Source organism: Mustelus asterias, chromosome 14 (genome assembly GCF_964213995.1).
Source record: "Mustelus asterias chromosome 14, sMusAst1.hap1.1, whole genome shotgun sequence".
Classification (NCBI taxonomy): domain Eukaryota; kingdom Metazoa; phylum Chordata; class Chondrichthyes; order Carcharhiniformes; family Triakidae; genus Mustelus; species Mustelus asterias.
This window is the reverse complement of record NC_135814.1, coordinates 48,782,162-48,794,189: the sequence shown is the minus strand read 5'-3', so window position 1 is coordinate 48,794,189 and position 12,028 is coordinate 48,782,162. Positions and strand designations below refer to the sequence as shown.

At 42.8% G+C, this 12,028-nt stretch overlaps 1 protein-coding gene across 3 annotated transcripts in view; it reads left to right on the top strand.

Moving 5' to 3' along the window:
* Window positions 1–12,028, top strand: part of galnt13 (polypeptide N-acetylgalactosaminyltransferase 13) — a 421,054-nt gene that overhangs the window by 377,642 nt on the left and 31,384 nt on the right. The window lies entirely within an intron of this gene.

The following is a 12,028-nucleotide window of genomic DNA, read 5'->3' as shown; positions in this document are numbered from 1 at the left end:
AAATGCCCATTCAATTTTAGTTTAAATTTTGACAATATCACTATCTCAATCGCCAATTGTAAAATATTCCATAGGCTAACAATCTTCAATGGCTACAAATTTCTTCTAACTTATCGCTTTTAGAGGGTCTACATTCCCTTGATACCAAATTGTCAACAAATGGAAACAAAAACATTCCTACCTTAATAATATAATTTGGATGATCTGTTAACTTCTTCCATTCTTGTGAAAAATCCCTATTTTTTTTTCCATAACCACAACCGGTCATTGATTCTTAATTTTATTCTTTCCAGGAGTTTATGGTGGCCCGGTGGCACAATGATTAGCACTGCTGCCTCACAGCACCAGGGATCCAGGTTCAATTGCAGCCTTTGGTAACTGCACATTTTCCCCGTGTCTGCGTGGGTTTCCTCTCGGTGTTCTAGTTTCCTCCCACCGTCCAAAGATGTGCAGTTTAGGTGTGTTGTCCATATTAAATTGCTCCTTAATGTCCCAAGATGTGTAGGTTTAGGGCATTAGTGGGGTAATGTATAGGGCTACAGGGATAGAGGTTGGGTGGGTTGCTCTGTTGGAGAGTCGGTGCAGACTCGATCAGCCATTTGACCTCCTTCTGCATTGTAGGGATTCTATTCTATGATTCTAAATATTTGAATAATGACAGAATATCCATAACTATAATATTAGAACTATTTAAAAAAATTTAACATGGCCTCTGCCTTTTTGTTCAATATTCTCGCATCTGAAAATCATTAATCAATGTCATTTTTTAGACCTTTTCTATTCTCGCTGACTCCTTTATTTAAAGGCACATGTAGCTACACTTCTAGCTCTCTTTCCCTCCACTTTTCTTAGGAATCACTTTAGGTTGTACTTTCTTTACAATGTTCTCTTGCATCTGAACGTATTATTTAATCTTTTATTATACTGGACTGCATCTGCCAGCTATATGCCCTCTCAACCAATCTGTCACTGCCCTCCTTCAATCTTCTGCATTCTTCTTCAATTTGCAATGTTCCCTAATTTGAAGATGCATATAAATTACTCGTGGGCTGGAATCTTACCACTGTTCACACTGGTGAAATTTTCCCATGCCGCTGCAGTGAACGGAGATTTGGCTGACTGCCAAATTCTCCAACCTCGCTGTGGCAAGAGGTTTGCCTGAACAAGCAGTATGATCGCACCCACAGACACATGCCATTCAGCCCATCTGTTCAATGCTAATTTTTATGCTCCATAGGAGCCTCCTCCCACCCAATTTCATCTAATCTGATTCGTATATTGTTCTATCGCTTTCTTCTTCATGTATTGATGGAGAATCTCCATAAATGCATCGATGCTGTTTGCCTCAGCTACTTCTTAGGTTGCAAGTTCAATATTCTGATCATCCTCTGATTTACAACCTTTCTCCTAGATTTCTTTGGTATTTCTTATTGACAGTTATAGCTTTGATTCCTGGTTATGCACTCAACCACAAGTTAAAATATGTTCACTACACTGATCCTATCAAACACCTTCATAATTTTAAGGATCACTATTAGGGTCTTCCTCAGCTCCGTATTTTTTTAAATGAGAACAGAACCCCAGCCTGTTTCATCCATCCTAACGGTTATAACATTTGAGTTCTGGTGTAATTCTTGTAAATCATCAACAAACATCAATATTAATCCTCTTATGCCTCTGTCCAAATCATTTACCTGAATGAAAAACACAAGTAGACCCAAATTATATTCCTGAAACACACCAGTAGCCACAATCTGCCAGTCTGAAAAACGTTTATATGCTCCTTGTCTAATTTCAGTACGGTAACCATATCTCAATCCGTGCTGTTATAAAATCTTTGTTGTGTGTAATTTTTGTCAACCTTTCCTCTCAACATTTATCATTATAAATTGCTATACTGCGTCGACATTTCTCAGCTTTGTCAATTGTCAAGTCAAAGTGTAGTTGGAAATTCTGGTTGCTAACTGGCTCATGTAGTGAGACTCTGAAATAGCCACCTAATTTTGTCACACTTGTAAATATTAAATGACATACGGACCATGGCAATGGCAAGGGCCATTTAAATGTGTGTATCTTGTATATTATTGGGCCTAAAATTGCTCAGGGACACAATTCCTGCAGTTATACATGTATCAGACCACCCCCATTATTGGCCCCATCAGAAGATGCAGAGCTATTTATTTGTTTTTCTTGGTAGTTGTACGCATCTAGAGATGCCGGACATATTAGCAACATTCTGTGATGCCTACCTTACTCCTGAAGGTGTAAATGTGGCATTTGGTGGATTGGGTTGCCCCAGAAAGAAGGCCACACTGGCCCAGGGCCTTGAACATTTGGCTTCTGGGAGAGTTTGCAGCCATTCCACCTGCTGGAGACAACAATAACTTTGTTTTCAACACTCCCATGCCTTTTCCCCAGTGTTGACCCATCTCAAGAAACCAGCTGTCATTGTATTTTTGTTAGCGGAACCCTGACATCCCCTCCTAGTAATCAAACATCCAACAAATCTCTTTCTCAATACTGCAGACATCTCATCACTCTTAGCCCAGTGCTTCCACACCTCAAGTCTACTCTCCAACAATTGGGTCATTCAGCATGACTTCCCCATGGTAACAGAGCCCAACAGCAACCTATATCCTACCATTCCTTTGTACCTCTTCCCACCATTCACAAGCACCACAATCAACTATCACCATAATTCCACAGCTCTTATCTTCATTGTCTCCTCCGTCAGTTCTATGCAGTCCCCCCACCAATTCTCCCAGACCCCTCACATTCTCTTCCCCAATGGTCCCATAGTCCAACCATCAGAGCAGTGTGCCCCCTGGGGCAAATTTCCAGAAGATGATCAATTAGCAGCTGCCTCCAGGTTCAATGGTGAGATGACAAGCAGATTGAAGAGAAAGGAGGACAAATCCTCCTTTCTTATAATCACAGATATCTCCGGCTGCTGCTAAAGCAAAATTATCAACAGGAGGGCAGATTGAACTAGCTGCGAGATAGAGATTAGAGGAGTCTTCAGGAGCTGCTCATGAAATGGAGAGCACCGCCTACGACTGCTATCAAACTTGCAATTTGCAATGTTTAATGGTCAAATTATATCTAACTTCCATGCTCTTCGTACTCTCTGAGTAGCCAAGATTCTGGCTCACCTTGGGCCCTTGTGACACCATCAAAATTACATTGTCTTTGAGAGTTCACTGCTAACTGCTCATTTAACATGCTTAACCGGCTTCTCATCACAGCTGGACGGGTTGCGAACTCTGCTCAAGAGCTGCCTCCATGAGAAGCGGTGAGAGGCGGAAGCAGCACAACGCACCTTCTTTGATTTGGTCACTTGCTGCTTCCAAGCCTGGAATGTCTGAACAATGTTAGGGATTGTGGGTTTTAATGGAAAAAGAAAAGACATGGGCCGCGATTCTCCCATCCTGCTGTGCTAATATTTTAGAACAACGGGCAGGGAGAATCGTGCTTCGGCCGATTTGCGGGGTTTGCGCAAGCATTCGCACCCCGCTTGCGGCTCCGAGCACCGGATTTCCTGTGGCGTCTGCTCCGTGCTGGAAATCAGCGGGGTGACGCACAGACTATTTAAATGGTCTTTTTAATATTATCTGACTATCATTAGCAGACCCAGGACTGAAGTCTCCGGGCCCGCTAGCGTCTCGCACCCCACCAGAGTGTTTCACTCCAGTGGGGATTACACTAGTTCTCCACTTTCGGGGAGCTTGTGGCCTGACCCTGCTGGAGTGAAGGGGGGAAATTAGGGCCCCCCAGGGGGTCGGGCAGCAGGGGGATGGTGCCCCCTGGGCATTGGCACCCTGTCAGTGTCAGCCTGGGCCCCTTGGCACTGCCCAACAGCCAAAGTGCAAATGTCCAGGGGGCACTTTGATGCTGCCCATCAGGCATATACCGATCACATGTGTCTAGAGTATTATTCATCCTCAGTGTGCACTCACATGTACCGATCACAGCACTGACAGATCGGCACATGCAGTGGCCCCCTCAGCGCGCTGATTTCAGCCTCTCCAGCGGGGATAGGCCCTACCCCCTGAAATTTAATGATATTCACGCTGGTGGCCTCTGCAATGCGTAGAGTGTGGGAGATTCTTCTCTGAACTCCCATTGAAAAAAACCAGCATGAATTACTCCATTTTTCACGTGAATTCGACACTGAGAATTTTCTTGGGGAGCATTCTGCCCCTAGTTTGCACACATAGGTTCAAACTAACACACAGCAGGTTTATTGAAGAGCTGTTCTTTGCTCTGCATCAGAATAAAAAATTGGAAGTAAAACAGCAGCCTGAGCTCACACCCTAATGACATCACCATCACATCATGTGATCAGCTCTTAAAGCAACCTGCAACCCTTTTTAAATGTATAACATCCCCTTTTACCTCTGTGGTCGTGACAGTTAATTACTACTATGTTAGACAGAGGATGAATAATACTCTAGACACAGTACTATGCATCATTAATCATTATACACAGTAAATAAGAAAGTCGGTTGGGAGAATGACAATTAATCTTTTGTTGTATGTGACATTCTGTAATTTGGCTGTCCTTGATCCCGGAGGTATGATTTGGAACTTCAGTAGACACTTCTTCTCTTAGAATTAATTCTGTATTGTTCCCACTCGGTATAGCAGCAGAGATACAATCATCAGGCAACTCAGATTCAACTAAGTCTTCCGTAGTAGCATTCACAACACTAGGGGCTAAAGAAGTTGGTACTAATGGAGATGATTCTGAGAAATCATTTCAAGATGACAACAATTGGTCAGCATGGCGTAGCCAAACTGGTCCATCTTTTGGTTTGAACTGTGTAAGAAATTGGACTTGTTTTTGCTAAAACTATGAATGGTACCCATTTCTCACTCATGGCATAATTGCGTGCAAACACTCAGGGCCCGATTTTACCATTTTGTTTCTAAATGCTGAATCTGGGAGTGTTTCAGATTCGACTTTTAGACCTGTTCTCAGGTGCCCCCATATGCACTCTGCCTGAAAACAATTCAGTGATTCTGAATCGCACTGCAGAAGCCTGTGGGCGGGGCTTATCGCACCCGAAACATTGCTGATTGTGCATGCGCAGTAAAAAAAATAGAAAAACACTCCCCTGCTACATCGCTCCCCCCGGCCCGATAATGCCTCACCTGCCCCCCCCCCCCCTCCCCGGCCCCCACAGACATTGCCCCACCCCCACAACATAACTGTGCCCCTTTACCTCACCCTCTTGCTACCCAGACCGATTGCGGTCCCCTTCCCCCATCTCACTTCCTTCCCCCCACTGATTGCACGCAAAGTGGCAACGGACCCCCTTCCCCCCCACATCGATTGCATGCAAAGTGGCAGCAGACCCCCCTCTCCCCTACCAGAGAGCAATCTGACCCACCTCCCTTCCTCCGCCCCCCCCCACCCCACAACCACCGATCTGAGTCAAAAAGCCATCAAAAGCTCTGAACTTACCTCCTCAAAAGCTGGAGCGCCCGAATTAGACCTTTACAGACCATGTCTGTTTTGCGCCGAATCTGGATGGGCGAACGCGATGTTAAAGGGGGAAATGCCGGTAAGTTTGGGCGTCCAGCCTATTAAGTCAATTTAAATGCATACAAATGCATTTAAATTGACGTCATGCCTGTTTCGGGCGCGGTGCCGACAGTGGCCATTTTAGGCCCTTGGTAAAGGGCGAACGGGCATGGAGACAGTCGCAGATCGCGCTACTCGCCTCACGCCCCGACTTTACCAAGTTTTCATGCCCGAAAACGGGCGCAACTTGATAAAGTCGGGCCCTCGATCTCCTTGTTGAAATAAGCATTGTTTTGCCTTTACTTCTTGTCCAGCAACTTGAGATTGTTGTTGATGCCCCACTGTTTCTGAGGTTTCTGGAGGTAATAACAAATCAAATGTGGTTTTCAACTTTGTCTTTGTGAGTAGGAATGTAGGTGAACTTTGGGTAATCGCATGCATTGTGTTTCTATAAGATGCCAAAAAGCTATTCACACGACATGATAATGAACGTTACTCTCTTAACGCTTTTAAAGAATATTTCAAGGTTGTATGAATCTTTCAGCTAATCCATAATTTGATGGATGATGAAATGTGGATTTAATATGCTGAATACCATTTACTTTAAGATAATCCTCAAATGCTGAAGAAAAATATGAACCATTATCACTAAAAATTTGTTCTGGTTTATCAAATCTTGCAAAATTTTCATCAAGTTTGCAATTAGTTTGTTCAGATGTAGTAGATCTCATGATAACAACTACTGGCCACTTTGAGTGTGCATCAGCTATGACTAAGAACATGAAATCCTCAAATGAATTAGTGAAATCAGTGTAATTGTTGACATGGCATTTTAGGCCAATCCCAAGGGTGTAAAGGAGACAACAGTGGTGTATTTCTTATTCATGCACAGGATTGATGCTCCCACATTTTCTTCAATCTGGGCATCTTTTGTGCAGGAAACTGTGAACCATTATCACAAATAATCTGTTCTGGTTTACCAAATATTGCAAAAAATTTCAAGTTTTTCAATGGTTGGTTCAGACATAGAAGGTCTCATGATAACTTCTGGCCACTTTGAGCGTGCATCAATTATTACTAAGAACTGTAACCCTCAAATGGACCAGCAAAATCTACATGCAATCAATGCCATGGCATTTAAGCCACTCCCAATGGTGTAGAGGAGAAACAGTATTTCTTATTCGTGCACAGGAGTGACACTCCCTCTTTTTCTTTGGGATTTGCAGATAAGATCAGTAACCATCTTTGCAATTAGCTAGCAGCTAACGAAGGTTTGCCTTTATCTGGCCCAAAAATAGTAGTTAAGGATCGATGATCAGTCAACAGTGTTAAATGACAGATGTATAAATAATGATGAAACCTTCATATGCCAAAAAATTATACTTTATGCTTCTTTTTCTAGTTGAGCATCATTAGATTCAGCACCAGTCAGAGTATGTGAAGCAAAAGCTATTGGTCATTCTTCTCCCAAAGGCATAATATGTGAAACTACTGCCCCTACCCCATAAGGTGAAGTGTGGTAAGCAAGCAGTAATGGTAGCTTCTGATTAAAATGAACCAATTCTTCAGACTTCTGCAAAGCACCTTTGACATCCTTGTATGCTTACTCACGTTCTGTTGTTCAGTCCCATGACTGTTTCACACATAGTAAATTATGCAAAGGCTTCAATAATGTAGCTAAGTTAGGAACAAATTTGCCATAATCATTTACTAATCCCAGAAAGGACCTCTATTGCGTCACATTTGTCGGAGGTGGTGCTTCTAAAATAGCTTCCATCTTTTTAGGTGCTTTATATAGGCCTTTATGATCAATAACATGACTCAAGTACTGGACAGACATCTGGAAAAAGTCTCACTTTTTTTCTTGACAAGCAGACCATGTGCTTGACGACATTCAGATGTTGCTTCTAGATTATTCAAGTGCTCTTGCTTACTGGATGTTGTAATTAGAATATCATCCAGGTAATATTGTATACCAAAGAGACCATTTAAAATCTGGTCCATCGATCTTTGGGATAGGGCTGTGTAGATGTGATTCCAAAAAGCAATCTTTTATAATGAAAAAGACCTTTATGACTAACAATGGTAAGCAATAGTTGAGATTCAATGGCTACATTCATCTGTAAATATGCATGTGAAAGATCAATCTTGCTGAATTTCTACCCATCTGATAACCCAGCAAACAAATCTTCAATTAACGTAAGCGGATATTGATCAGCACAACACTGGATTTATGGTTGCTTTAAAATGACCACAAATATGAACTGAACCATTTGGTTTCATGACAGGTACAATAGGAGTAGCCCAGTCACTCATTGTAACTGGTCTAACACACCAATGTTGACAAGTCGTATTAATTCTTCATCGACCTTGGGATGAATTGCATTTGGCACCACTCTTGCTTTGAAACTTTTGGTTGACGAGCAGGTTTTACCTTGAGTGTCACTTGAACTCCCTTCATTGAGCCAAGTGTCTCCTCGAATACACGACTGTATTTATCCAGAAGGTGCTGCAGATCTGTTTTGACATTAACCAGTCTGTTGACAGCACTCCAATTGAGCTGTATTTTCCCCAACAATGATATCCCAAATAAAGCTAGAAAATTACCACAGACCACATGGAGAGGCAATTCCTTGTTTGTCCACTCAACTCTACGTTGACCATAATGTAACCTTTTAATGGCATGATCTCTTCCGTCTATGTCCTTACTATCATATCAGCCAGTTGTAAAGGAAGATGCTTCCACTTTTATTGGTATTTAGTCTCGGGAATTAAAGATACAGCAGCACCAGTAACAACTCCATCCAAACATGTTGTCCACCTAACGTTGGAATCATCCAGAATCTATGTGATCCACCCTGTAGGGATAAACGTTCAGTTGGAGCTTTTCATCATATCTCTGGATATTCTCTTTGCATTTGTTATTCTTTTCTTCCATATTGTAAATTCTTTTTTGTAGAATGCAACTTGTTCTTCTTCTCATATGTACCCATATTCTTCTGAATATTATTCTCGGGGCAAGCTGGTCAAGCCCAACAAGCTTTTGCAGTGTGACCCATTTTGCAACAATTCTTGCACTGACTCTCCTTGTTCCAGCATTCAGTGAGAAAAACTTGTACGAGCAACTCATTTGCAATTTTATTTGCTTGTACAAAGTACTGAAAACTTTCTATGTATGAACTCCATAATTCAGTTTCTTTATTGAAAAGCCCTGGGGAACCTAAGTGATCTGTCAATTCTCTTGCAGGCACTAGCAACTTGAGATTGCTCAGCATGCATTGTTTTTACTGTCTTCTCAGTGCACTCCTATTTTAATCTGGAGACTGTTGACTTGATGTATTCTTTATTCAAATGACACCAGCTGTACAGCAAAGCATCCACTCTTTTCAACTATGCCAGCTACTGCCTGGAATCTCATCATTTTCTGATCGGGAAAAAGACCCTCTTTTAAAATCATACGGAGAGCTTGTTTTCTTACTTGAGTCTTCCTTCACTGGCACTTCAATCTTTAATCCTGTTGTTGCTTTTCTCCAGCCTTCTATCATTTGAAATGTGGGGACCCACTATTTTTTTCTCTTAGAATCTTTTCTCGATGTTCTTGATGAAACAAAATCCCAATTCACTGGCACTTATCTTTCTATAATGTCCTAACTATGTTAAGGGTTGTGGGTTTTAACAGAAAAAGAAAAGATGTGGGCCAGAATCTTACGAAAATTTGGCAGAGTGTCAGTTCTGGTGAGAAAACTGACGTGGAACACGCCAGTTCCACCGGCCAGTTTCCTCTCCAGATCTTGTCACTTTAATTGCCAAAGAAAAGAGTGGGTGGGGTTTGTGCAGTCAGTCTGGAGAAACGGGGACTTTTAGAGCCAGGAATTGGCTCCACTGAGGTCAGGGTGTCCTCTGATAACTGAAAAGAGATGGAAAAGACACGGAGGTATCTGTGGCCTTCCCCATTCCTCTCCACCACCCCCCAATCATCCCTGGCATCAGCCCCCTTCCCCCATCTCCAATCATCGCCAGTATCAATCCCCTTCCTCCGATCATCCCCGACATTGTCCCCCTCCTTCCCCACCAATCATCGTGAACATAAGCCCACTTTCCTCCTCACCCAATCATCACCTTCATCCCCATTGGTCACGGTGTTCACTCCCCCCCCACCACAACCAGATGAATTCCTGCAGGTGAGGCTCTCCAAATGTTTACCTGACAGTTCCAACCTGGCAGTGCCAACCTGTACCGGGGGCAGTACCAGTGGGCAGTACTAAAGGGCATTGTCAAGGCACTGCCTGGCCATGTCCTTCCCCATGGGGCCATAGTGAGCTTTGCACCCTCGGGAGATCCCCACAACACATTCACGTCAGGGTGAACCTGTTGTAACCCACACCAACGCGAGATCACGTTGGTGAGGTACGAAGATCTAGTTGAGAGAGGGAGATCTGATGATGGGACACTTGAATTATATTTAAATTTATTGAAATGAATGGAAATTGGTTCTCACGTGAACCTGATTACATCACCAGTGAGGGGCAGGGAAAATTGGAAATTGCAATCTCGCTGGTGAGATTCGCAATTTCTGGGTTCTGCCAGATCTTGAGCCCCAACGGTGATCTCGCAGACTGAGAGAGTAAGCTCAAAATCTCACCCATAATTTGCACATGTAGATTCAAAGTAACACGTAGCGGGTTTTTTTGAAGTGCTGTTCTTTGCTCTGCAGCAGAATATAAAACTGAAAGTAAAACAACAGCCTGAGCATACACCCTAATGAAACCACCACCAAATCATGGATCAGCTTTAAAAGCAACCTGCAACTTTTTAAAAATGTAAACCAATTCCACCTCTAACATCCTGGTAAAATTCTCTCTTTATCTTCTCTTCATCCTCTCTTCCTCCCCTCTTCCTCTCCCTCATCCCTCCCCCTCCCTTTCCCATTCCCTCTTCCTACAAGTCAAATCCTACCTGTCAAATTTAACATTTTAAGCAATATTTACTCATTTTCAACTTACTTTGTCTCAACCTCCTGATATGTTGACATTTTAATTTTGATAATATATCATTTTCAACCCTCTTGCCAGCAAATATACACTTCAATTTCAGTCCAGAAAGGAGAAAGAAAACCATCTGGGTAGCAGTGATATTGGACAGGGAGAGAGCAAGATGACAAAGGGTAAGGTAATGAAAAGGAGAGGAAAATTAAAGGATAAGGAGATTGGGATCAGAGAGGTTGGTAACATTGAAGAGTTCAGATTGCTAAGGGAAAACACTGGGGTTAGAGACGGAAGTGGAGAAAGGCCATAAAAACATAAGGTAGGTACAAAGATCAGATAAGGACTGGACTTATTGTGAGCAGTGTAACAAAACATCCATTGGTGCAGGGGTATCCACAAGTCTATATCTAATCAGTAAAACATTCACACCTTAATGTTTTCACCCAGTCGTCTTAATAGAGCAGACTCCTATCCTAAATCTCCCAACATTACCTGCGCTTCCCAAAACCTTACATAGTGCCAGCCTATTCAAAATCTCCTTACCCAATGCTAGAGCAAATCCTCTTACCATGAGCCGCAACGTGGGAGATATATCTATATGTCTGTTCAACATTTAGGCGCTATAAAGTACCATGACAAAAAGCTTATTAATCCATCTATTTACTAACTACCTGTTTGATTCTATTTAATTTTTTAAGACTGTTTGGTCTCTCTGTTACCTACTGGTTCTGAAACAGAGAAGTCAGGTACAACCATAATAAACCACAAATAAGAACAGAAAAATATTCTATCCCACCACCAGATGGAGGCAGGTATGCATGGATGTCCATTTTGATCTCCCAGTTGCTCTCCATTAAAAAATTGATTAACTGAAATAATTTCACAATCCCATGCAGAAATTTTGCTTAGTTAATTATTTTACTTTAATTAAATCAAAAAAACATTGAGTCTGATTCTCTTGTTTTGAGGCTAAGTGCCGCTAATGAAAAGGGAGTGTTTCCCACTGGTGTTGGCAACATCTTTCACTTCGGATTCACCACCTGAAAGGTGCGAATAAGCTCATTTCCAGCAACTCACTGGGCGGCCCCGCTGTTCCGGGAACAGGCTGCCATTTTTAAATAGTGACCCCGATCTCTGCACTCAGAGACAGGAACCCTCCACACACAAAAATGAAACTGTGCCCCCCACACCGACCAGGGGAGCACCACTGACCCCTCAACAAAGAGGAGCTTCCTCCTCTCCAGGTGACCGGAAGGGGAATGGAAGTTAAAGTGACTAGGCCACTTCAGAATTTGCACAGCTAACGGGCAGGAATGCAAATGTTGATCGCAGGTCTGCTTGAAACCACCATGCCACGAGTGATCTTCAGGTCTGCCAATCCAACCATGGACACCCCCTTCCCAGTGGAGAGTGGTGAAGTCAACTCCTTGCCCCCAACCTGGACACCCACCCAACCCCCAGGATCCTTGAGGGATTTGGGTCAGGACACCCTCATGTCTGCATGGTGTGTGGGTGG